This window comes from Rhinolophus sinicus, chromosome 2, assembly GCF_057876585.1.
Source record: "Rhinolophus sinicus isolate RSI-liver-muscle chromosome 2, RSI-T2T, whole genome shotgun sequence".
NCBI classification, from domain to species: Eukaryota; Metazoa; Chordata; class Mammalia; order Chiroptera; family Rhinolophidae; genus Rhinolophus; species Rhinolophus sinicus.
Genome location: NC_142502.1, coordinates 189,769,768 through 189,795,699, shown reverse-complemented (window position 1 = coordinate 189,795,699; position 25,932 = coordinate 189,769,768). Strand labels below are relative to the sequence as shown.

At 48.1% G+C, this 25,932-nt stretch overlaps 1 protein-coding gene across 31 annotated transcripts in view; it reads right to left on the bottom strand.

The window, feature by feature from the left end:
- Nucleotides 1–25,932, bottom strand: part of MYT1L (myelin transcription factor 1 like) — a 365,607-nt gene that overhangs the window by 293,236 nt on the left and 46,439 nt on the right. Inside the window, exon 1 of one of the 31 annotated variants that reach the window (XM_074331618.2) lies at nt 19,524–19,544. The exons of the other annotated variants lie outside the window; for them this stretch is intronic. The gene's annotated coding sequence lies outside the window, so the exon portion shown is untranslated. Of the gene's footprint in view, nt 1–19,523; nt 19,545–25,932 lie in introns of those variants that run through there. 31 annotated transcript variants of the gene reach the window in all.

Here is a 25,932-nt window from a genome sequence, read left to right as displayed (position 1 = left end):
CTTCAGAAACCAATCTAAGACTCAGAATAGGAGTAAACGTGAGAATGCCGAGTACTCACTCGCTGAAGGTGGGTGCCCAGAGGTTTTCAACAGTCAGCGCGATACCCACACAGATGAAGCGTTTTAATGGCTAGTGGTTTGTTTTATAAGTGATCAGTCAGGAGGAACATTACACGGCACTACTGTGTCTGAGTCCGTGCACTTGGACATTTCACCATCAAACACACCCTACAGCACTCAGAGGACACAGACCTAATTGAGATGCACAGAGGAGGTTGGCAAAAAGGAATAAGAAGTTATGTGACGAAAACGTCTTTGTAACCTGCACCCTGTGGTATGGCCACAGGGTCTTCAGAGATGACAGTGCAGAATCATGCCCCCCAAAGACCCCAGGCCCCAGAACCTGTGAGTATGTTACCTTACTTGGCATGTGATTAAGGTAAAGATCTGAGATGAGGAGAATTTTCTGGATTACCAGGCTGGGTCCAATGTAATCACAGGGTCTTTATAAGAGAAAGGCGGAGGCAGGAGAGTCAAGGAGAGAGAAGCAGGTGCTGGCTGTGAAGATGGAGGAACTGGCCAGAAGTCCAGTCGTGCAGAAGCGTCCAGAAGCTGGAAAGGCAGGAAATGGATTCTCCCCTGAAGCCTCCAGGGGGAACCAGCCCGGCTGGCATTGACTAGAGCCCGGGGAGATTCGTTTCGGACTTCTGACCTACAGAGCGGCATGGTTACAAATCCCCGTTGTTTTACCCCTGGTAATGTATTACAGCAGCTGCAGGAAACTAGGATATGGGCCATGGTTTCCCTGGGACCTGTCTAGCCTCACCCACCTGAGGGTACCCAGTTTATTTCTGTGTGACCTGAGTTACTGAAGGAGAGCAAGGGAGACAGGTGACAATGATAACTAACTTGGCAGGTTCCAGGAAATACACTGACATCCTGCAGGAGCGGAAAACGTCCAGCACCCGGAGAGGACTGTGTCTGGGTCTGCGGGGCTCCCCGTGAAGGAGCACCCCCTCCCACCTGCCTTTGCTTCAGGCGTTCTGTTCCCCTTCCGGAGGCTGACGCCCTCTGTGGTCACAGACGGAAGGACAGGCAGCCCCTTGGCTGGGGACGAGTCCCCCGTGCACACACGGGGGCCCTGTCCTTGCAGCCCCCCCGCACAGCTCCGGGCCCACTACCTGGCACGGCTGACGACCCACCTGCCGGCTCACTTCCACAGCGCGCTGCTCTTCGTGCTATTTATCCACGCTATTTATCAGCCGGACTCAGGTCAGGGGAGGGCTGGACGGGCATCTTAAATTGTAAATCTTGATTTACTTCTGCCAGTGAGTGTTGCTTAATTGTACTGATCGCCTACTTATCAGGAGCTACAATGTCTAACCTCTTTGCCCGTTAAGTTACACCTGCGTGTGTGGGTCACCAGTGAGTGCGCCAGCACTTCCGGAGACTTCCTCCTGGAGGTGGGAATTCTAGGCCCCACCTTTGCAAAAAGTCAACCTGTGTAATTCATCCACAGCATCTATCCCAGCTATGCTCTTTTTAAGACTACTCTAAAAAAACAAAAGTAGGAAAAAAAAAAAAACAGTACAAAATCATAGCATCATTTATAATTGAAAAAACTGAAAAGCTAATGTTTAAAATTAGGAAATAGTTAAGTTAGGGTAATTTTACTAAATAAAATATTCTCCACCTAAACGTTTATACTTTTAGTGCATGAGAAGGAACTCGCTATAAGATGAACCATAAAAACCTACTAAACGTTAATATATGTTAAATGCTGTTACCTCTAATTGTGAAATTGAGGTAATTTTTATTTTTCTAATTTCATTTTCTGTAATTTGCTTACAATGAGTCTACAGTCCTTTTGTCATCAGAGATAATACTTTAAATTATTTTTAAATGCACTGGAGACACACACACACCTGGCGTGCTCCAGGCTTGCTCCTGCCCTAGCACTGGCCATCCTTCCAGAAGCTCTCTCAGCGTCTCCTCCACGGATGCCCACCCCCCAGGGAGGGGTGGGGGCCCACACCATGTCTCCCACACCACAAGAAGCCCGTCATCGGGTGTGCCCCCCAGTACTTCAGCCCCACCCCACCGTCCAAGCATCCTCAAGTTCAGTTATTACGAGGAGCGCATTCAGGAGAAGCTGAGCCATTGAAGGAAGGACGCAAGTCAGCCAACGGAAATGACTGCGTTTGCATCAGTGCTGGATACATGCTTCCATCACTACATTACCCCACCCCACTGGTGAACAACTGATCCAATGACGAAAGATATTTTACAGGGTGTGAAAGCAGTAATATACTCATTTTCAAGAATGTCATATTCTCACAGAAAATGTACCCATGACTAAGTCAAGAGCTTCTTCCAAGTATCTAATAAGGGCCAGTTAAGCATAGGAACAGAAAAAATCCAGTTAATATAACGGTGAACAGAGGAGGCACTCAGTGAACACAAAATATGAAACGAGATTTGCCAAAGCGACCTCACTTTTCGGCACGGGCAAAATCTCAACTAAAATTCCGTCCTTCCTGCTATCACGTCCTTTACTCCCAGTGTCAAGAGCTCGATGGCTGGAAGGAAGAGTTTCCCAGCCCCGTCATGCCTCAGTTTACCCTCTGGCTTTGTCGCTCACTGTCTGCTCCAGGAGCCGCAGTCCTCCCAGCTCCGTCACCTCCCGCTTTGCACACACTGCCCAGGCTCCCGTTTCCAGGTTGGGCGTCCACCCTTCCAGCACTGCCTCAGAACCCGAGTAACTCCTGGGCCACCAAAGGCCTTGTTAATGAGTCTGCACGGCCTGGTCAGAGCCGCCATTTACCTTCCGGGGCTCACTGTGTCTCCTGACTTCTGCAATCCTGGGTCAACACAACTCTTCTGTAAACCACGGGATTCTTATTTTAATTCAAAAATGGATTTCTAAATTCTTAAGTATAAGAGCACATCTGTGGGGCAGGCATTCTGAGGGTGACTGGATGGGAAACGACAGGAGGAAGCACACAGCTGCAGAGGGTCGTGGCCCTGTCCCCATCCCCAGCACACCAATGGCAGGAAACTCTGGGCAAAGGAAGGGGTCCCTTTTCCTCCTGTGCTTCGTTCCCCAAGAGGACTCTGGGCGCGCTCTTTGAGGTATCTGTCACTTCCCAAATCCTGTCCCCCCTTTTTTCCCCCTCTTCTATCTAAATCTTCCTCTAACATTCTGCCGACACACACACACACACACACACACACACACACACACACACACACACGCACACGCACCCCATTCTGTGCTTCAGGCCACAATTCTTAAGGCTCATATCCTGAATCCTCACTTAAAAGGTCTTCAACAACTTTTCAATCAAGTTCTTGTGCCCTGCTTTAGAAGGTAACTTTTCCTGCAAAATTTGAGAGTCAATCAGAGAAGACTATGTAAAATAATCTACCCTGTTTCCCCCAAAATAAGACCTAGCCGGACAGTCAGCTCTAATGTGTCTTTTGGAGCAAAAATCAATATAAGACCTCGTATTATATTATATATTATATCATATCATATCATATCATATCATATCATATCATATCATATCATATCATATCATATCATATTAATTAGATTAGACCTGGTCTTACATTATAGTAAAATAAGACCGGGTCTTATTTAATTTTGCTCCAAAAGATGCAGTAGAGCTGACTATCCGGCTAGGTCTTATTTCCGAGGAAACACATAGCTTGTGCCATTACGGCACACCTGAGAGAGGAGGGACCAGGGCGAGCAAGCCAAGTGCCCACTGGGACGGTGTGACTCAGCCATCCTCCCGCCTCCCTCGTCCACATGCCAGGCCTCATCCCCACGCACTTTCCGTTTCTGGGAACGAATACCCAGCTCCGCGCTGAGGAACAAGGGACAGGGGCGCTGAGCTGGTGCGCACAGAACACTTGCCATGAAGGTGCTGAGGAGAGCGCTCCAGGACTGTCTTAGTTCTGTGACTTTTTACAGAGTCAGCATCTGAGGTTTCTGGATAATAGTCAAAACTAAGCGCCACTACCATGGGATTACCCAGCGTCACCAACTGATAACACTATCACATCTAGTGCTCTACGGGGGAAAGAGGGATACAATTAAAAGGAAGGACTGCAAACGCATTTGTAAAAAGTAGTGCCCGGAAGCGCACATGAAGAAACACGCAGGAGAGACGTGAATCGAAGCAGCCAGACCTGACGGAGGAAGCAGTCTGTCTTGGCGTGCGCGCAGCAGGAGCGTTACAAGAACCACATGATGGAAGTGCTTCCCTCCCCCAGTCCTGCAACACTCGCCTTCACTGCCGGCAGCAAGTTAACACACTAAGTCTTACTGTAAACACTTTCTGATGAAAAGATGACACAGTCTAGGGCGCAAGTTCCAAGTATAAAGACAACAACACACTGTATGACACACAATAACCACCACTTGAAAAAGAACCAGCATGTAAAAGTGCACACGATGAGCATGGGCGGAGTGGAGACCTGTGGTGATTTCACACAACCGTCTGCTGTGGGTTCCCAGTCGTGTGGTGCCATTTGCTCATGTGCAGACCTACACATATGACTCTGCATCTGTCTGTCCAAAGGCACTAGACAGATCACGTGACTCTGCATGAGACTCAGTGAGTGGCAGCACGGGAACTGCTGGTTCTGCAGTTGAGGCTGCACGTGGGGCATCAGTCATCTCCTCCAACAGCAGGTGGGAAACAGAGGTGCTGAGCCCCCGAGGGCAGGGAGCCTGGCTGTGTTCGCACCCCCCATGGTGACGGGGCCCTGGGCTGGCAGAGACTCCTTCTGGGCGGCATGGCCTGTCCCCTCGTGCCTCAGTGTCGGCATCTGGGAGGTGGCGCTCATGACCGCTGGGAGTTGTGAGGAGCAAAGGAGTCAAACAGGACATTCCAAGAGCCTTGACTGGCACCTGCATCGGTAACCCCCACTACTATTCCTACTGTGATCGCGTTATTTTATCTTAAATGCCCACGAACGTGACGCAGACACAGGATTATGGAGTAATTCCGCAGGATGAGACGTCCTTGTTGTTTTCTCCTGAAAATGCTTACTGGCATCTCCTGCTTCACTTCTTACTTAAAGTTTAGTTGTCGGTGCAAAAATCACAGCTTCCTCCTCTGCCCCAGGAAGTTACCCTGCACCCACTGTGCCCCCGCCCCGACCCTTCCAGCATTCTCCTCCCTCCTCCAGGTCCCACCTGCCGCTCTCCGAAAGTGACAGGGTCACCTTTCCTTTCCTCCACTCTAGTGCACACATGCCACATGCTCACCTACTTCTACGTTTCCAATTTAATTTTCTTTTTTATTATGCTTTTTGGGGGGACATTTTAATTGAAAAATTCCCAATATTTTTATTCCTAAATAATAAAAGCTTAGAAATAGTATGGCAATTAGCACAGGTCTTCCTGAACAAAATCTATCTAACCCAGAAAATTTTCCTTGACTTTTAACTCAAAGACTTCCATAAAACATAATATAAGTGGCTTATGGGCTATGGTAATACCCAGTCATTACCAATTACTTTTTATCTTTTATTTTGCTTGTGCATATTTTGTTTTTTAATGTTTCATTTTATTTTGATCACATCACGGACTTGTCATCAAATAATCTAACTAAGGAGGAAATGTACAAGTAAATACCAGGAGTCCACATCCCCACCCCACTCCCTGGAGACAACCTCTTTTGAAGGATTTAGTTTGTTTTCTTATTATGCTTTTTAACTCATCTACTTCCAGGAAAAAACTGAGGTAACTTAAAAGACATAAACAATTTATCAGTCATAGAGGATCAAAGGGAAATGTCTAAGGAGAGGTAACATTTTACAGAAAAAACGAGGTGATGGATCTGAGCGCTGAATCTAGGGTGCTCTCCTTTTCTCTGCTGCCCTTCATCTGCGGCCCATCTGATGTCTCCCCTCCTGCAGCGCTCCCAGACTGACCTGTTACATGGGGATTTCTACCCCATCTCAATGCCCAGCACTCACCATCGTCACTTAGCCCACGTAATGCAGTGAATATATCAAGAGGATATACTGGGGGCTAATTATTTTTAACCACAAGACCCGTCTCTCTGTCCAGCCAGAAGTCTCCTCGCATACGTCTTCCGCTCTGGAAAAGGGCAGCTGTGTACCCACTGAGAATGCAGGAAGGCACGGAGCCGGACAATAAAAGAATTCCGCTGTGTCCACTGGAGATGCAAATTACTTTGAAGTCAATGATGAAATCAGTCCCCATTTGCTACTGAACATTCAAAAGATTTTAATTAAGAATTTTATTTTCCAAAAATATGAATCTTTAGAGCATAAAAGATTTGCAGAACTAACGCTGGGTCATTTTTCTAGTTTTGAGCTCTTTCTAACACATATGCATGTATATTCGTGCCATGACACACGTACAGAAAGCAGGTTCACCCTCACGACACCATTACCATGTGAGCGTGTACTTGGCCGTTATGGACAGTGGGTCATCGTCGGGGCTGAGCAATGGCAGCCTGTGTGTATAAAAGAGGCCCAGCTGAAGTGTAAAAGTTCTGAGCGCCTTTCCCTTTACTGAAAGTGCATTAATTCATGGCAAAACCATGGCGTTGCCCCCTGATACTTTTCTGCAGCTACGGAGACTCATACAATAGGGAGACATATCAGGGTGAAAGGTCAGTGTGTTTTTAAAGAGAAAGGCCTCCTGGTGTGTACAGATTATTACTCACCTCTGTAATTCTCTTAAAACACTTCCAGCCAATGACAAACACAGGGGTGGACAGACGGAGGTTCAGAAAACAGATGAACGGGGAATGTCCTCAACGCTGTTGGGCCTGCCTAACAAGATGTGACCTTCAAAGAGATGGGAGGTCAGAGTGGCCTGCAGGCCCCAGGCCACCGTGACCAGCTTGAAAGCTCACATCATTGACCAGCAGGCAGACTGGGATTTCTGAGGGAAGCCAAGTGAAGGTTAGATCAGGGGACCACCAAACTGCAGGTCAAATCTGGTGCCACCCATTTCTGTACAGAAAAGCTGGGGGGCACAACCATGCCCATTTGTTTCCATAGCAAATGGACGCTCTTAGTGCTACAACAGCAGAGTTCTGAGTAGCTGCAACAGGGACCACATGACTCCAAAGTTGAAAATATTTACTACCTGACTACAGATAAAGCGCCAACTTCTATTTTCTATCATTGTTCAAGAAACAGAAGTTCACAGAGAGGCTATAGCTTTGAGAACACAGCATAAAGTACAAAGAGACTGAGCCCCAGACAATAAACAGCATTCATGATTTGCATGACAGTGCAAAATGCATTTTAAAAAGCAAAAGAGAAATCAATACACTGTATGGTCAGGTGATGCTGACATGAACAGCCAAAGCTATAGAAGGAGCAAAGGCATAGCACTCACTATGTCAGCAGTGACGAGGGGCTAAGGCTCTGATGGGGAGGCACACACACCTGCAGTTAGTGTCTGTTCATGGGCGTGGCAGGTACAAAGGCCACTCATGTAACCACACAGAAGACGCACACACAAATATGCACACAGTCACACACACACACAGTGCCTCCTTCCAGCATCTCTGAAGAACAGTGGTTTTCACCTTGCTTCACCTGGAGAGATTAAAATGTAGATCACCAGCCCCACCCCCCGAGTTTCTGAGTCTGCAGACTTGGGGTAGGGCCCAGATTTTACTTTCCTAACAAGTTCCCAGGTGATGTCACTCCCGACCAGGGGACCCCACAGAGGACACTGCTGAAGAGAATCATCACCCATCCTGACATTTCTTTCTGGGTGGGAACTCATTCAGGTGGAACGCAGCCCCATACTTTGCAGTCGTGACTTTGAATTTGGGGCTCGTATATGAAATGACTCTTGGTTTCCCTGTCCATGGTCTTCACTCCCTCGGCTCTCTCTATGGGTTGGGGGTCACATGGCCTCTTACGCTTGCATTGCTCCAAGCATGGCTGTCTCTGGGGGAGCCCCCAGAGCCCCACAGTTGATTTACATAAAAGATGTAGCCTATATTTTATGTCAGGCCATTCCAAAGCCACACTCCAGTTTGGTGACAGTCATTCTAGCTCTTGCATGTGTTATGGTATCAGACAGAAAAATTAAATACATCAAATAAAATGTCTGAGAAACAAAAAGAATACTGCAGGGCTGGCCTAAGCCTGGGTTAAGGGTCCTTAGGAGGTTTCTCTTGTTGGTGTCGTTTATAAAAGCTGCTGTATCAGCAAACACTTTACTAAGATGTTAGGAGGACTATTTAAGACAAAATACACAACGTGGTTCTTTTTTTAACACATTCCTTATTTCTAAAATCTTAATAAAATGAAGTAAAACTGTGAGTTAGAAATCCTTCGCTTACGGTAAGAATCCTCAGACCCGGCCCTCCTCCCCTCGCCCTGCACACTGAGGGTTTGCAGTCTGTGCTGACTGACACGCGGGGCTCGCGGAGGGCAGCCCTGTGGCGCCGTGCCCTCTGAGCAGGGCTCTGACTTACAGAGCGGTCCTCACGCAGACCATCCTGCTCAGTGTTTTCCGCTCCTCTGCTCACAAACGAGGCATCTGGGGAATTACAAATGGGCGGACCCAGTTTGTGCACTCCAGGGACCTCAGGTTCTCTCCAGGGCTAAGCAGGGAGGCTGCTCTTCAGGTGCTTCAGATGCTGTCCAGGTCTGCTGCTCTACGGCCACGGCCACGACTCCATCTCTGTCTTCACAGATACTCTGTGGGTGCCATATGGTGAAAGTGCCTGTGTAGTATGTCTAGCAGACGAGATCTACAGACTACAAAATGGGTTTTGCATATAATGTTAGGATATATAATGACAGATCCAGGATTTCTATGAAATGTTAAAAAACAACATATAAACCCATTGAATTTGGATTTCTTTCTACCCTGTATTCATAATTTATTTATGTTGCTATTACATAATTTTATTAAGAAAACAAACTACTCTGTTTGGATACATTTGCAAAGTAAGTTCCAAAAAGTCAAACTTTTCATAATTGATAAAAATGAAAGTGTTACTTATTAAACCAAAGAGGAAAAGTCACACCTATTGAGAAGACACCACGGCCTACATGTTTATTTTTTTCTACTGCAATTAATGTCAGAGCACTGACTGGATATGAAGTCATGTTTGTTGACTGACTCTTGATTTGCAGACTACAGAAATGGTAAAGTAATAGTTACAGAATCAAAAGGTTTGAGTCAGTAAGAAATTGCAAATCTTTACAAAAGGTTGAATCAGGTCTTCCTAGTAATTGAAACAATTTTCTGTTTTAAGGATCATATCCAATCTGTCCATCAGACTCAAGAGCCGCTGAAAAATACCCAGAAGTTCTCCAAAGAGGCCCTCTCTTGACAAACACAGAGCCAGTCTTCCTAAGTGGAAGGAGCTCTGGATTAGAAAACATGCTACAAAAGAACCCTCTCTCCTGCGGTGTAGCCTTTCCTCCTCTTTCTGGTCATTGTGCACTAGAATTTCCAGAGGGCCAGCTCCTGAACCTGCAGACTCATGTATGGGCAAGTTCATGAGGAGATCAGAAAACGAGAAAACCAACCAACAAGGAGAGGGAAGTCCTGAAGAGGAATATTAAGCACCATGGGTAGCTTCACCCTTAGGTCTAATATTTGAGGAATTACACATCTCATTACTTGATGGTTCACTGTAAAGCGTTATATTCAAAAGACGATTCCTAACCAGGAATAGGTCCCAAAAGGGGAAAGTAAGGCTTTTGAAAATCTCTCAATCTTTAGAATCACTGAAATAAAAGTCCATATTCTGACCAAGCACTAGCCATACGGGAAATGTGGCTTACACCGACCACTTCAGTGACATGCCAGTAGCATGCGACGGCAAGGATGGCGTTCCCCAATGGCCAGATGGGCGTGGGGTTTGTCCTGCCTATGCACCTCACCAGCTCACTGTGCCAGGTCAATTCTTTAACATTTCTGAGCTCCTGTTTCTTTGATGCAGAAGAAAAAAAAAGATGTTAATAACACTGCCTAGGAATATTATGAAAATAACATATCCTAACTTCTGAGGAGAATGTTTTGGAAATAGTGAAGGGCCGCCATGTGACTTCTGCTCCCACTCAGCTCCCCTCAGGCGGGCACGGGCGGCAGAGCTACCCAACACATCAGCCACAGTCCGTCCTGAGCACAGCCTGGCTCCTTCTCAGATACCATATCCACCCCTTCCCTTAAGACTTTCAAATCTACTTAACTAGCAGGAGAGTCTATTACAGAAAAGAACAAGATTTATAATCAATTAGGGCTCACACCTGGCACCTCCTTAATTGATATGATCGGGCAAATTGTTGTCTAGCTCTGTGCTTCAGTGACCACCAACAAGATGGGCATCCTAGTACCAACATTTCCCCAAATTCATGAGGATTAAATGAGATCAAGTTTGTGGGTAAAACGTGGGCATGTTAAAAGCATACACAGACCTCAGTGGGTGTCACTATATAGCAACTCTACGAAATGCTACTATAGCTCAAATGAAAATGATAGTTATTATCAAATAGTCATAACTCCTGGCCAGAAAATGAATGCTATGATCGTAACTTATTATCTCACCGCTTCCAGAATCAGCCATGCTTCTAATTTGAAATGACTTATAACAGACTCATCATGTGCCACGTCCAGCCCACGTCCTCTGTGTCTTGGTGAAAGTACTTCAGAATTTCTTTCTCTCACCACTTTCTATCTTACTGAAACTTAATTTGCGGTGGAATTATTTTTTACTACACTATACCCAGACTCTGATCTATTGAAATTTCTTAAAAGAAATGCCCCTGGGCTCCCTTCCCTTTCATCCATATTTACAATGGAGACACGTTTTGCCATCTATCTGCATGGCCACCTGCACAGAAGCTTCAGAACCAGGAATGACATCATCACCAGACCCTTCCACCCTGGACCCAGCGAAGGAAGCTGACTCATTCTGTTTTACAGTGTCACGTTCACATCCTGTGGGACATGCACTGCTGTCCAGAGCCTGTCTTTGGTATCCTGATACAGCACTCTTTTCTAAAATTTCAGGCTTTCATTCATTCTAAGAACCAATTTTGCTTCTCAGCTCCATGCATTTAGGTTACTGAGGCAACCAGAGCATCATGGCGTCCTAGCTCAGGAAATCCTACAACCTGAGCACGTGACATCCTACCTCAGGAAATCCTGGTGACACAGTATTTGCAATGACCCATTCACTGATCCTTACTCATTTCATGGTCCTTCTTCCAAGCTGTGTGTGTGTGTGTGTGTGTCTTCCCAAAACATGTCTCCCTTGGGGTCTCCAACTGTTAGTTTGGAGTTTGTTTTTTTTGTTTTTGAACATTGCTCTTTGCATTTCTTCCCATTTCATTGTTCTTGGGTATCATCAAATCAAACACATAACTGTATTTCCTATGCACTTTATACAAACTTGCCTTTTGATACTTTTGCTCATTTTCATACTAAATCTGATTCCAGTCTTTTAGACAAACCAGAAAGGACACAGAAACACCACGAGTCAGGAATAGAGCTTTAGCATCTCCTGATGTTAAATAGAAACAACGGCATTTGAACGGAACAAAGAGGAACGCTGAGTGTCTGGAAGACCTACAGCATTAGATAAAACTAAGTATGAAATAGAATCATCGCCCACTGCTGAGTCCTCAAAACTGTTATCAGTGGGGCCCTGGCTGAGGATGAGCTTCAGATTTGGCCAATTAGGTGACAAATGAGGCAGAATTAGGGACAGCATATTTATGGCAAAAGCAAACTGAAGATAAATACATGAGAGAGGTGAGCAGACCCCAGCACACCACCAACAGATAAAAAAGATGGCAGTTCTGGAGAGCTTCAAATCTAGTCAAGTTCTAGGGAGTGGCTTGATTATGGTGCAGAGGAAGACTGAAATAAAACCCACTTCAGGAAATTTATGCCAGATATTATCATAATCTTTTCTGGAGCCAGCCAGAAAAGAGAACGTGCCCTGAGAACATTCTTCATTCCTTAAAAGAACAAAAATAAATTTAAAAAAATTCACATGGAAACAAACAAATGAGTTAAATTCAAGTGCACTGTCTCACAGCCCTTGTAAAATATCCTAGCCAGTATTTGTTTCCTTAAAGGGTGGTTCTGCGTAACAATATTGTGGGGTAACATGGGGCCAACTCAAAGTGCAGTGGTGGCAGTCCTTGAACCCACTGCTGGGACCAGGTCACTCTGCAACTGCAGCTGCAGGAGGTGGGGCTCTGTGGTTGCCTTTTTCTTTTCACTGTTGAATTCCAGCACCTAGAACAGTGTTTAATACAGAACAGGCACTAAATAAATTTTTCTGTGCAAGGGAGGGAGGGAAGGAGGGAAAAAGAGGGAAGGACAAATGATCTTTGGAGAAAGATAATGAACGAATGACTCCAGTGATTCGTACATTTCCTCACATCCTATAATTTTTTGAAATTCTTTAGAAACTTCCTAATTTTGCTTTAATATCCTGCCAAATGAAAGTTTTCATTAATAATTATGATAGCTGCAACTATAACATTTGATCTGATTGTCTTTGCTGCTGGTATGAATTTTTCTAGCAAACCACATGACCAAATAATTTCTGATCAAATCCAACTAACGACACCTTTTTTAATGCACAGCAGTTTTTTCTCTCACAGGTTATGTTACAGGCAGGGGTGTTTTTAGTCTCAGTGAATTGGAAAGGATTTTCATGTCCTACCTAGGTATGTGGCAGGCACAGACACATACATTACAGGTAATAAATAACCTATCTCCTTGACTGAGGAAAAAGGAGCGCAAAGTACACAAAATTATTTTTTCTCCAAAGACAGAATGAAAAGCGCAAATTTTCAAATATAAAACACACTGAAACTAATAACTTTTAAATGAGGACTACTGCTGTCTTTGGAGAGGGTAAACTTAAGTCGTCCCTGACTCAGAAGCTCAAGGTCAGCGCAGGGCAGCATCTGGATTTAACCCCTGGGCTGCTAACCCGGTGTGCTGGTTCTGTGTTTCCGAATCTTGGACTCACACAGCCTGCTGGGCAGGGACCGTGCCCTTCCTGCCGGGAACTCAGTGTGGACACCCAGTGTCTGCTGCCCACTACCCCACCTCAGCCCAGCCCTGCACGCCAAGGTTGTGACACCTTTTTTAATTATTAAAACCCATATGGCATCCTGTGACATCAATAGAAACACTGTGCTCTGATCCCTCCAACTCCACCTTTCCCCGAAGCCACAGCGATGCGCAGTCACAAGAATTTGTTTTGCATGTGACTTTCTATAGGGACACAGTTCAAACAACCAGCCATAGCCCAGAGCTCATGTGGCCTCATCTCGTTATCTGCCGAGGATACGACGACTACTTCTGGGCTCATTCCAGGGTCCCTGTAGCACTGGCCTGCGACCACAAAGGCCCTGCTGCTCATTTGCCTGCGTGGACAGTCATTCGGGGGCTGAGGACAAGAGCTGGCACCCGGATGACTGGCGGAGCCAAGCCCTGAAGGTCACCAAAAGGTCGGGCTGTGGTCCAGCTCAGGTTGGATCAGGACGCCTCTGGAGAAACTCAGCTGTCCTGGCTAAGGGTGCAGAGAAGCACACACAGCCAAACCCAGTGAATCCCCATCAACTTGGCCGACTTTTAGAAAGGCATTTCTGATGTGCCAGAAAACAGCAAAGGCTACAGGGAACCCAGAATTAGAAAAGGAGACAATAAGTACAAATATGACATCAGAAGCAGGCAGACTTGGGTGCAGACTCCTGTTCTCCCACATAATGGCTATAAAATCTTGGGCAACTAAAATTCTGCATCTTGACTTGAAAATGGGCTAATGACTTCTACCTTTTGAAGCTGTCACTGGAGTTCAGTGAGATGATGGAAATGAAACAGTCAGTCCCTTGCCTGGTACACAGGAAACTCATACATTTGTTGTTTCGTGATATGGTGTCGCTGGGGCTCCAAGGGGCACATGGGGTGGCACTGCAGGTAGGACACAGTGAGAGTGCCCAGGCGATGGGCATGAGCAGTGGGCATGCACACGAGGGACATCACTGAGTCCACCGGGGGCTCTAGGGGCCTTCAGGCCGATGCAGCTCCTGAAGACGTTCGTCCTTCAGGAGGAGGGGCTGGGCTGTCCGGCCGTGAGCACGCTGCTGAACCATTTGGGAACGAAGCCTCCCCTGCAGCACTGAGAGTAAAGGCACTCACCGCGTAGGGTGTGGTGAGCGCGAAACAGGCTAATCCTGACGCGGAGGGCAGTTCACGGCACCCAGAAGCAGGGATGCGTTCAGCTTTGGACGGCGATGACAAGGAAAGGGGAGGGCGCTGAGGCTGGGCGCTGAGACTGTCAGGGAGCACAGGTGAAGGAAATGGGTGAAAGTGCACGCGAGCCCAAGCTGCTACGAGGCGCGGTGCATCACGCCACCCCAAGTGGGACCGGACGACGGCTCGGGCCGTGTGGCCGGCAGAATCCTGGGACGCAGCTGCGGGCACACACTTGCGAGGGTTTGACGAGAGAGCTTCATATACTGAGTGACCGACAGCTCCAGCGCCCAGCCCTCAACCCCGTTATCATGTTTCAGGAAACATCTTAAGAGCTTTCCCAGCTGCGTCTCATTTCATCTTCACAGCAGCTCTACAAGGCAGGTACTAGTGTGATGCCTGCATTACAGATTAATAAAGGGTTCTCAGGGAAGTCACAGAATCTTGACAAAGCTCACAGAGTTAACACGTGGCAGAACAAGGCTTGCAATGCAGACTTATCTGATTGCACCGTGTGTGCTCTTCCTAAAATACAATGCCACTCCCGATGGAGAAAACTCTCCCAGGTACAATGAAAATCAGTGGAACCTCTATCAGGGGTCCGGGTGGGTCCACGCGTGAGGACCTCAGTATTCATACCAATGCAGTCATCATGACAGTGCCTGAGACCCTACAGGGCTTTGCTGGGTGACATCCGGCCCCCCAGACATGCAGCAATAAGGCACTGACAGAGCAGGTGGGCGAGCCCAGAGCACTGAGCCACGGCTCTCATGCGACCTGCTCCTGTGGCTGCTGAAACCTACAAGGTCATTCCAGATGCTGCAGGGGGAGCACCGCTGGGAAAACAAAGTGGTGCAGGAAGAGTGCTTAAGGGCAGGTAAGACCTCGACCTGCAGCCGTGGTGAAGGAGAGGCATCGGGTTGCGATGAAATGAACCCGCAAAGGCACAGAGGAAAGCTTCGCAGTTAATGTTGGGAGAACGGTGACTGGCCGGGTACAGTGGACGCCTGGGGAGGCCGCGCTGTGAACGACAAGGGGGAGCAGCCACAGGACAGTGACGCGGCTGCTCCTCATTTCTGTCGCTGGCCCCCCTGAATGCAGGTGCCCGTCAGGTGCTTGTGCCTCGGAACGTCACTGATCTTCACAGGACACCTGTGCACTGTTTGTCATTCCCATCACCTCAGGTGGGGAAACTGCAACTGAGAGGTTACATGGGTTCCCACGGCCTCCAAAGAGGCAGAGAGCAGGCTGGTTTGAACCCACAGGGAAGACTTAAGTGCCTGCTTTACATTCAGTTTTAGAAAAAAACATTCAAAGCCATGTGAGAAGCAGATGTGACACTAGACCATATAGCAAGAACCAGGGGGCAGATGACTGAGGATAAAATCTCGCCAGGCAGAAGAAACCAGCTTTTACACGTGACTGTGCAATGGGGCCGGGAGACGACAGTAACCCTGTGGTCTGCCCGGCAGGCTGGAGAGGAGTGGCACTGACACAGAAGAGGAGCTCTGCTGGAAAGGGGCCGAGTGCGGCGGGCGTGCTGAGCGCACGTGTCCGTGGGCATCTAAGCAGAGGTACCGCCGAGGGGTGAACACGGGAGCCTGGTCTTCTGTAAGCTACACACAGGGACCTGAGCTTTGGCGTAACTAAAGTCCAGTCACAGAATGGACACCGCCATCATCACCTGAGGAGATGGCCAAGGACGGAGCCTTCAGGACAGCACCCATAGTCCCACATCCTCCAGGTCCCTTCAAGTTCATGAATCCAATACTTGCTCTGAATATGGGACTTGAAAGTTCATTTAAAATTTAGTCTCCTGATTAATATTAATAAAGGGTGAGATTGGGAGATAGCAGATGGGAATTCCAAAAATGTTACAGAGAGATTTATGAAATATAATGTACGGTTTAAAATGAGGTCATTTTTCAATTTCCCAAAAGGCCATACACATTTGATTCATGCATATGCCTACTTTGGATGGAAGTGTTTTATTTTCTGAACTCCAAACAATCAATTTCTCTGTCATTGTTAACTAGAACGAAAGGTAAGGATAAAAGTATGGAGGGGAAAAAATCTACCTCCAAAACACAGAAATTTAATTTCCGAACATTTCAGCTTAGAGAATCAGTGAGGTGAGCAGAACGGTTATTTTATTAATTTGCAGGTAAAGGTAACGTTTACCTACATAGGGAAGGTGGGAGAAGAGAGAGACAGAGCAGGTGAAATGGGGTAGGAAACACCTCTGATTGAAACACAAAATGCATTACTTTAAGGTCAATTTTCCACATGGAGACAAATGGAAATTATTTGTGGATTTCTTATCTTGAAAAATAGCCAGCGGTATTTTTTAAAAATCACTATTTAACACTAAACAATTAGAAAACAGTCCAGAAGCCATTATGGTATACAATAAATTGACAAAAGGAAACCAGTGGTCATCAAATTCGGTTGGGAACCCGCCCCAGAAAAGCCTGAAGAGGAGCCCGCTTTCCCTTAGTTTCCAGAGAACGCCTCCTCTTTCTGACGTGTGTCGGCCCCGAGGACGCCGGGTCAGCTGTCCCCCTGGCTGACTCCCTTCACAACACTTGAACGTCCCCTCTGCCTCGAAATCAGGCATTATATGTTTAGGGAATTCACACTCATTTAATTATTAGCCTACATAAAATATAATTATGAAGATAAATCTGTAGGGAAGGGGGAAAAACAAACAGCCTATTCGCGAGGTGACCAGAAATGACACTGGTTACTCCTGAGTTCCTCCCACAAGGGCCTCCCTTCACTGACACGGGATGGATGGTGCACTTAAATACAGGGAAGACGAGTGAAAACTCTTTTCATCTGTTTCGTCTGTCAGGAGCCAGGACCAAATGTCCAGGACTCAGTGACGAGTTTTAGCTCTGCTATGTCCGGCAACATGACCTCACCCAGGAAATACCATGCAGTGCTTCCAAAACTATCTGTAGGCGAAAGATGAGATTCAAAAAAACAATCCAACCCAAATATTTTAGACTTCGTATTTTGTAAAACACAACAGAAATCATTCCTGGGAAAGCGCTCATGCACTTGAGTGCCACATCGCTGCCAGTGGCCATGACGCTTCTAAACACGCAGGGTCACCTCTGCGCTTCTCCAGATAAGGGGTTGGGCCACAGAGAGTCCGTGGCCCCGCCCTGGGCCGCAGGTCACTCTGGGTGGCACTGCGACCACCTCCCACAGAATGCGGCCACACGTCCCATCTCTCAGCAGGTGTGTGGATTAAATGAGACCAGAAATGGGCGTGCTTGGTGTGCGTCCGGTTTCGGGCCGCTGCCGTTACCGGCTCGTTCTGTGTGGACTACTCCTATTTCTCACTTGGCTTCTCTGTAGCTGCAGCTGCCTGCAAGCTGGATCGAGATCCCAGCAGATCTTCCTTCTCAAAGCCACATGCTCTGTCCCACCAGTGCTCAGTGTCCAGCAGCCCCTGGGGCCACTCACCACCACGCAAGTGTGTCCCTAGCTTCACCTGCCATTCTGAGCCCTCATGTTGCTCCTACACACCTGCCGTCTTTTTGGTCCCGTCCCATCCCCGGATTCCGGCTTAGTGACCACCACCACTTGGGGTTTCTGCGGTGCCCCGGTCGTCCTCATGCTCACAGTGCCTCCGTCTGGACGTCCGTCCTCCGATCAGGAAGGCAGTCTCAGCTGGACTGTGTGCACGAGTTCCATCCTCTCTGATTCTCACAGTCACAGTAATCTCTTGCTACTCCTTAGTCAGACCGTCCTTTACCAATTCCTCCAAAGGCATTACTGCCTTCAGTGTGATATTAGAAACCACATACATGCAGGCTAGAAGTGTGTGTGTGTGTGTGTGTGTGTGTGTGTGTGTGTGTGTGCGCCCGCGCGCACACAGCAAAAGACTAAGAGCCGTGTTTGCTTCATCACCTTTCTTCAGTCATTAGCGTGGTGCCTTATATATTCACTACAACAATCCATTCATTCCCTTTGAAAATATATTTTTGAGGCCCTACCATGTGACAGGGATGGAACGAAGAGGAAGGAAATGGAGGACCCGTCATTTAATCACAGATCAGTCACACTGAGGTCATTCCAAAAAGGTGACAAACAAGCATAAAAAAATTACACCCAGTCTCCCTAATTGGTACTCACTGCATGCAAGCAGCCTGTAAGTACAGCAGTCAAGGGACACTACAGACAGCAGGCAATCAAGGGAAGCGGTTAATAAGGAGAATACAGCAGCCTCAAGTTGCCCTGGGGCTCGATGCCCAGGCGCCCAGCTCAGCTCCCCAGGACTGGAGGCCACATCCTGCTGGGCCAGTTCAAAGGCTGCAGACACAGCCCCCAGTGTCTTGTTAATAACGACCTTCCTCTTTTTCAAATTAGCTGAAGCAGAGCGCATTGCATTCGCCTTTCCTTCCTGGTCACGTAGTTGGCTTTATTATGTCAGAATATACAAATCCCTCCTAGGCCAGGCATGCGAGCCCTTCCTCTTCCTGGTGCATGAGAATGCGGCAGAGACCCGCGGCCACGTGGGTGGGCCCAGCGGGAAAGCCTGCGTGCGCGCGCGTGCGTGTGCTGTGCCCGCTGCTCCAGAAGCAGAGTCTCACCTCTAGATACATCAAGCCCAGCTCCTTGGGACCCGCGCATCAGGCTCAGCGCCTGGCAGGCTGCTCCTGGGCCACGTGTTCTCTGTCTGTGGCTGTGTCATCATCTCCCGCCGGCCTCTAATGTGCTCACTCTCCTCCCTTCCTCAGACACACTCCTGGTCACACCTGAACCCTCGTTTGTGCGGAGAGCTGGGGCTTCGCCCCAGTCCGTTTCCCGCGTGCCCGGCCCCAGCCATCACCTTCGGCCCTTCCTCCGCTCCCAGCACGCCACTCACGCCCCTTCTCCTGGCCTGCCAAGCACTGGCCTTCCCACCCCTCCTGGCTCTCACCGCCGCACCCCTGGCTAGGCTCCAGTCTCCTCTCTCCAAGCTCTCCTGTCGCTTCCGTCCTGCTCTCCACTGACGACCAGAGAACAGCCAGGCCCCCGAGAAGTGCGCAGCCATGGCTGGCTGCCTCCTGCCCACAGTGGGCGCCCGTGCTTCCCTCTGCGGCGCCCACTGCCCTTGTGCCGGGCGCTCCTCCTCCCCCCACGCAAGGACAGGCTCAGAGGCTCCCCACCCTGCGTCACTGATTCTCCTGTCTGCTGCACCCTCCCATCTGCAAGCTCATAGGCTGCGAGCTCCCTTCTTAAAAAAACAAAACAAAACAAAACAATGGAAACCAACCTCCCTGAGTCTGTGTCCTGCAGCTGCGCCCCAATCACCTGCCTCCTCAGGACGCCACTCTCACTGCTCATGCGCACGGCCCCACTCACTCCCTCACACTCCTCTCTTCTCATGCACAGCAGGCAGCTGCACCCCACAGTCACGCCTGGGCTCCAGGCTGCCAGTGACCTGATAGGACCTCGCCCACAGACGGCTTTCTCCTCCTCCCCACGCGCCCCCACCCCCACTAGCCAGGCCCTTTGCTGGCGGGCACCTTTGTGCACCCCAGTCCGGGCTTGGTGAGCCTCCCAGCTCAGCCTCTGGCCCCTCATCCCCTGTGAGCGCCCTCCTGGGGCTTCCCTGCCACCTGTGCCTTGACCACGCCAAGCTTTCGCCTCTGGGACCGCTGTCTCCCCTGAATTGCGTGTTCGGCTACGCCCTTGACTTCTCCCTCCTGTACAGATGGGCACCTGGGCTTCACCAGGTGAAACAGACTCCTGACTTCCCTTCCAAGCCTGCTCCCCCAACAGCGCTCTCCAACTGAGCACGGCCCCCGCGCCCAGGCAGCATCGCAGTCACCCTCGCTGCCTCTTGTCCTCACACTCATGACCTCGGCTCAGCAAATCCTGTTGGCTCTTCGTTCCAAGTGTCCCCACCACACCTGGCACCACATCCTCAGAGCACCGGCCCTGACGTTATGGCAATAGCCTGGCCACTCGCTTCCCTTCTCCTCACTCACCTCGCTTTCCCACCTGCAACCAGACTGAGCCTCTTAAAATGCCAGCCCAGTTAGATCACCTCTGTGCCCAGGACTTTCTAGTAGCTTTCCGTCACACACGCAATGGAAGCCAAAGCCCTCACTCCTGTCACATCCATGCCCCCAGTGGTCTGCTCCCACCCTGCTGTCTATCTTTCCTACCCTGCCCCTTGCTGCTCTCTCTCTTCCTCCCTCATTCTGCCTTAGCACCCCTGGCTGATTCACTGTTTCTAGAAGGTGCGGCCATGGCCCTGCCTTAGGGCAGCACTCGCCGCCGGCCTGGCCCGCTCCTGCCCCAGACCCCGCAGGCTCACTCTCTCAGGGCCTTCGAAACACTGCCTAGAGTCTCCCACTCGCTAGACCCTGCCAGACCGCGATTCTGAAAACGGTGCCAGCGCACCCCACCCCGCAGCCTGCAATTTCCCTGTCAGCTTCAGTCCTCGTCAGGCGTATCACCATCCAACACAACATACATTTGTTTATATCGTCTGCCCTCCCAAACACACATCCTAAGATGTACTCTCCTTAAAGACACAGAGTGTTTTAGCTTCTGCTCTATTATTGGAGTTAATGTGAACATAACTTTTTCTCCAGTAAAGGAAGGGATAATATAAAATGGTAATATTCAGTTATTAAGGAAAAAACTAAATACTAAATGAAAGGCAAAAAACAATATGAGGGATTTCACCTAAGGATTAGAAAAACATGTAAAGGTGACTAGTGCTCAATCACACATATGGAAACAAAGAACATGCAGTGTGGACGGCTACAGAGACCTTTTCTTGTTCCGTCCCTACAGGATTGGGGGCTACCTCATTTTGTAGATATGTGAATGTGCCAGGAAGCCTAAACTTTTCACCTGGAAAGGTGCCCACCACCCCCTACAGCGAACCTCCTAAGGCTCAGTCCTTTTCGAAGCACATGAGACCCAGGACGGTTCTGCAGGAGGTGGGAAGACGCGGAGCATGGTCAGGGCCAGAGCAAACGTGCTAGTCTGCCACCTGCCCCAGGTGAAGGCCAGGGGCACACTCAGGCCACGGCATTCTGCAGGGGCTGCATCAGAGGGCAGTACCCCGCCACTGACTCTAGTCTACTGCCAGTTTGAAAGATTACTAAGGAGTGAATTGGGTTCGAACAAGAAAAACACACCAGAAAAGACAAAACTGCTGTTGCTGTGTGAATGTCAGGAGGTGAGGGAGTTATGGAAAAGTAATGCTTTTCACCCACCCACAAGAATATTACTCTGGGTGAAAATTAGTATTCGTGTTCTTTTTGATATTGTAAACCTTTCGCCTCTCTCATTAAAATGAAAAATATGGTATAGAGACCTCTTGGAACACTAACCAAATAATGATGAGTGTAGAGAACTGACATGCGACTCTATACATGTCGTGTGTCTGCATGAAGGGAACGGAAAGGACAGAGGAAGGAACGAAAACATACAAAGTGCTCAAATGTCGTAATTTAATTACAATGTAAATTAGACTTTCTTCCAAAAAATGTTAGGAGAATTGGGGAAAGGGACATTTTTAATCACACTTAAAGTGTGAAAACTCTTAGCTTTTATTTTCAGCAATCCCAAATTACGAGTATTTATGTTCTAGGAGATTCAGGCTTGCTTTTTTCTAAAGTGATTTCTGAGACTACGGTGAGTAGTCTAAGGAAGAGGGACAGCGTGAATAAAGTATGGTTTTCAATACACAGTAAATGTTAACACTGGCTATAAAACGGCAGCATACGATGTCTTTAACAGTACCACTTTGCAAATGTATTTTAAAGTCTCCTTACAACCAGTCTCACAAAACTCCTGAAGCACACCATCGTGAGACACGGAGAAAAGATAAATGTATCTCAATGTGCAGATACCCCCCAGAGTACGTCTGTGGACTCCAGCCAGAGCCCTCAACCGGGTGGGGAGTCACCCTCAGCCCCCACATGGAGAGCTACGATCCCTGTTTTGTGCTCGGAGGGGCTGCAACAAGGAAAGCTGGTCATACGCAAGGAGACAGCTCAAAATTGTTCCAGGAATATGAGGAAGTGCTTCAAAAGGACAACAGGACAGCAAGTACACTGGCATAGGGTAGGTGATGGGGTTTAGGGAGCACTGAAGGGGGTGTCACCAGGAGTGGACATTTAAGCCTGGCCTAGAAAGGATGCTGGCGTTCTACTGGGCAGACATGTTTGAGAGGGAATTTAAAGAAGGCATCACAGTAAGTGTGTGCGTGTGTGTGTGGTGTGCATGCACGTGTATGGTGTGTGTGTGTGTGCATGTGTGTTACACAGCAGAGATGTGAAGGTGAACTATGTGTTAGGGAGTACCAAGTAGATGGCGCCATTTTATACAGGAATCCCATCCTAAAGTGTTGGCTGAACCGAAACAGAATAAAGTCAATTTCTTTCAACTCCATTCTGCACTCGGTGGCTTCTGCACTGTGAGCCACCTGAGGTCACAGGGCACTGATTTCCTACCTGTGTGACACTCCGAGCATCAGGACGCCCAACTAGCGACCCCGTATGGCTATTCTGGATGAGAACAGGAGGGCCGTAGGGGCGAGGGGTCCCCTGGAGGCCACAGAGCCGTGAGGCGTGAGCTCAGACAGCTGGACCAGCGTGGTCCATGCTGCACTCAGATCGCCCCGGGGCGTCTTCTCTGCCTTTCCTTTGTCCCATCAACACTCTCCACTCACACACTTACGTCCTTCTCTGTCGTCCGTATGATACGCTCTAAACACAGCATGGGGTGGGTCCCTCATACCCTCATCTCGGCCTGGCTGCCCACATTTACCTTCCGTGTGTAATTACCATGTCCTCCACACCCTCGTGCTTTGTCCCTCTGGTCCCCTAGACAGAGGAAGTTCCCGCCATCTTCCTCCACTGGGAACACCCCTACTCGTTCTCCAAGACCTTCTCGAATGAGCCTCCCCGTCTCCTTCACTGACCTCCCAGAGGGCTTGCACTCCCTCAGCTGTGTTTCACTGCTCGTGTGTTTGCCTGCAGCATGTGATTGCCCTAGAGCCCGCGCCCGGGTTCCGCATGCAGCAGTGTCCACCGCACAGTGGGAGCTCAAGGTGTATGTGTTGAAGAGAGACAAATGTTTCAGGCTTCCCTTAAAAATAATGACCGTTTCTATTCCTCAAGGTTTGTCTGTCACTGCAGTTAAGAAATCTGACCACTGTGCCCGTAAGCCACAGAGGATGCGATCGTAACGCAGTGCACACTCTGCCACATGCACAGGGCACCTCCGCACGTGGCTGCCAGAGCCCAGGAAGCTGCCTTGCACCTCTGGTCACACCCACTGTGGGTGGGCAGGCCTGAGACTTCACCAATCCAGTGACGCTACAGTTTAGCCGAGATACAGGTTATTGGTGACTAAGGAGGTTTCTCTATTCCTCCCGGGAGAATTATTTAACTTATCTGAATACAGATTAGGCAGGTTTTTTGCATTTTACAAGTGTGCCAGTTAATTTAAACAGTCCTTTTGCAACCACACAAATGTGAGAGTGGGAGAGTGGAGGAGGAGACAGCAGTGATCTGTGGTGCGTGTCCATTCCCACTTCCCCTTCTTGTCTTGACACCTTCCTGCTCCGGAGCTCCTGGCATGGCCGTGTGGGCCACCGAGCCACGGGAGAGTCTGGGAGGGAAAATTTAACATGCACTGAATCTGTTCCTGTCTACAGATGGATGCAAAGAATGCTATTTCCATTCATATTTTGCCTTCTTTTTACCTCTTCTCCATCACAATTTCTTCCCTCCATTTCAGACGCCTAAGCTTTTTTATTCCATACCCTTCCAGGAAGCCCTGAGCTGTGACTACCAGAATGAGCGCCCTTCCCCTGAGCCCTCCTGGAACTTGTCAGTGGCACCCAGCATCCCCCATTCCAGTATGGCTTCATCTCACTGCTGAATCCTGGTGAACTTTCCAGAATGTCTGGTCTTTGCTCACCTCTTCATCCCTCCTCACCGGGCACAGTGATTTGAGCAACACAGCTGCTCAAAGACCAGCCTTGTGGAAACCACTTAGTCATCTTTTCTACACGGAACTGATGATTGGTAATCCCCAATCAGAGGGCGGGGCCGAGAAACCTGACACAGAAAAGACGGCAAGAACGGAGAAAGCAATGAACACCCACTGTTCTTTACGCTTTCATGTTTCTAAAACCTTTCTTTTGTTTATCAGCAAAGTGGGTTCTTCAGAAAACACAATTGTCCAAATTCCCAATGCTGATTCCTTTCTTTGAACAGCTATGTGTTTGGATTTAAACAATGTGAAAAAGAGAACACTGTAGGATTAATTATGCAACTGTAAAGTTACTAACTCTCAAGTGCTATATAAGGGTAGACTATAAGTGGCTATTTAACAATTCTATTTATAGGGAAAAATGGAGGTTATTTACCCTTTGCAACAGAGGAAGGAGAGAAAGAAGGAAGGAAGGAACTAAATAACCAAGATATAGTCAGTGTTGTGGTTAATCTATTAAGCTATATCTTTTAAGGAAAATAAATCAAAATGTATTTATAGCAAGTTTTAAAAACCCATTTTATACAATTTAATTAAATACCTTTAGGAATATATTCAATGTTGCAAATAACAGAAAGTCAATAAGTATTAAATCAATTCATTTTAAAATAGAAAAGGTAACTATTAACTCCAAAATGCTTTACATATACAAAATTAAGAGCTTTCTCTACATAGCAGTTGCTAAGGTCAGATATCCCAAGTGGAAAATGAACACAAAATCCCACCTCTGTAAGAGTTCATGAGTGTGACCGTACGGAGGGGCTGTGCTATGCGTGCTCGTGGTGGCTCACACGTAACAACTCATGCCGTCTCCACAAGGATCCTATGGAGCCCAGACTATTATCACCCACACTTTACAGATGAGGAAACTGAGGCACAGAAAGGAAACTTAACCCCAGTTTTTAGACATAAGAGGTTGGGTTTATTCCCACGAATCTGGTACTAGAGGATGCCTCTTCAGTTACTATGCTATGCAAATTCCCATTCACTGATACATTTTACTTTGGAAAACTTTAAACAAATACAAAAGTGGATAGAAAAGTATCATAAACCTGATTTACCCATCAATCAGTTACGTCAGTGCAATGCGGCCAATGCAATTTCATCTACACCGCCATCCAATGACTACGTCTGCATTATTTGAAGGAAAGTTTGGAAATCATAGAATTCTACCTAGAAATCTTTCAGTATGCATCTCTAAAATATAAGAACTCTAAAGAACTCATTAAAAAATGAGCAATTCCTTAATGCCAGGTAGTTGAAATTTTAAATAGGTTAAATAGTTGATGCTTTCAGTTCTAATGTATGAGGCCCCAATCTTTAGTCAGATTTTTTTTTTCTGGCTGTATTTTAACACCCGTGTTTCCTGTAAAGGGAAACACTTAAAGATGGTGGGGGAAACTTAAGGGATAAAGTACCACCTTGAGGCGAGCGCCTGGCCGTGCAGAAGGCACGTATACACCTCGTCGGCCCTTACTGAAGCCAGAGGACAGCGCTCCTGTTCTTATTCTCATCTCCTCGCACATCCCTGTGGCCTGCTCTTGTCACTGTGACTCCTTGCCCAGCCCTGGGAAGCATGGGGCTGTACCCGCCACTCATCGGGGCACAAGGCTCCCCAGAGGCCATCAACCTGCATCAATGTGACTTTGTGTCAA